This window comes from Galeopterus variegatus, unplaced genomic scaffold, assembly GCF_000696425.1.
Source record: "Galeopterus variegatus unplaced genomic scaffold, G_variegatus-3.0.2 Scaffold595, whole genome shotgun sequence".
Lineage (NCBI taxonomy): Eukaryota > Metazoa > Chordata > Mammalia > Dermoptera > Cynocephalidae > Galeopterus > Galeopterus variegatus.
Genome location: NW_007726706.1, coordinates 490,331 through 491,940, shown reverse-complemented (window position 1 = coordinate 491,940; position 1,610 = coordinate 490,331).

The following is a 1,610-nucleotide window of genomic DNA, read 5'->3' as shown; positions in this document are numbered from 1 at the left end:
GGCAGCTGTAGCGGCCGCGGCTCTTGACATGTTGCCCGGGAGGAGCCGCAACTGGAACGGAAAGTCGGGGCGGCGGTAACTGCTGGCGGAGGGGCTGCTCCTGCTGCGCCGCGACCCGCTCCGGGCCAGGAGCACGCTGCACTCCCGCGCCCTGGCCACTCCAGGCGGAGCGCACGGCCGCTGGCCGGGGCTGCCTCCTCGCAGCCCTGAGAGCTGAGCCTTGAGCGCAGCCCCGGCGCTTCCCCGCAGAGGCTGCGGAGGAAAACTGCGCAGGAAGAGAGCAGGAGACCGAGCTGGAGTGGGCGGGCCCGATCTTCCGGAACGACGGGCCGCTCTACCTACCAGAACCCCGGAGCTCCATGCAAATACGGCCTCTTCGCCGGGGGCTCAGCAGCCAACCAGCTCCTGGGACGTGGGGGTGTGGAGAGGGCTCGGGGCGGTGGCAAGCGTTCGGGGGTTGCTATTGGCTGAAGTACAAGGGGCGGGTTCGGAGGGGCGGGGCCAGGGGCGGAGCCAAGGGCTGGTGACAGAAGCAGATGGTGGGAAAGATGCTGCAGTGACCCAGCGCTGGGAGAGGCCCGACCCCACCGGGGGCTGCGCTCCGGCACCCGCGCTCATTTCCGCACTCGCGCCCCAGGAGCCAGCCTTAGCTGTAGTTGCCCAGATGTCGGGACGAGTCCGCATCCAGATGTTTCGCGGGCTGGCTCGTGGTGTGTTCGTGTGCCAGAGTGGGGGCGGGGGGTTGAAGGAGGGAGAGCCGGGCCTGAGATGCACTCAGACCCCGAAGCCGCTCATGCCACGCCGGGGACTCAGAAGGGGGCCCCTCCGGGACAGGCGCCGCTTTAGGAAGTTTAAGTGGCAAGCATGTTTGCAGATCGCTGTCAACTTTCTTTTTTTTTCTGTCTTTCCTTCTTATTCTTTGCCAGGAGCTGATCTCCCTCTGCCTGCGGTTAACTGAGATCCATATCATGTATCCTCCAGAAAAATCTTCTCCAGCCTTCCCAAACGGCAAGGAAAAGTTTGGGGAGAAGGGAGAAAAGAAGGGAGAAATTAACCGGGAGACTGAGTCTGGTAAAAAGTTTCCTGGTCGAAACATGTGTGAGTCACGTGTAGGAAGTTTTGTCTGGATGTGAGTTTGCTGGAGATGTTAGGTTTGAGACAATTTTCTATCCACCCTTTTTCCTGGGGAAATATTAAAGCCAACATTCGCCTTCATTTAGGAGACAATTTCGTTTGCTGCCCTGTGACACTGATTATTAGGTGTTTCCGCCACCGATTTTTTTTTTTTTTTAATCAAACGTCAATTTGGAGCAAATCCGTCACTGCGTTGCCCTTATTTCGTAGTCAAAGTCCACTGGAAGCCACTTTCCCCTGCCCTCTTTGGCCAAGTGACCCACCGGGGGCGGGAAGCGCGTTTTCACGGAACTATGACCACTGGCTGGAGGAGGCGCGGGCGAGGGGTGCTCGAACCTGCTGCGTTCTTGCTCCGGCGTTTGGAGTGGGGAAGCTCAGGATCCTCAAGTTCATCCCGGTCTTGTTCAAAGAGCTTTCGGTGCCTGCAACTCAGCCTCTCCGGGATCAGGGAGCCTGCAACGCCCCGGCTGCTCGCG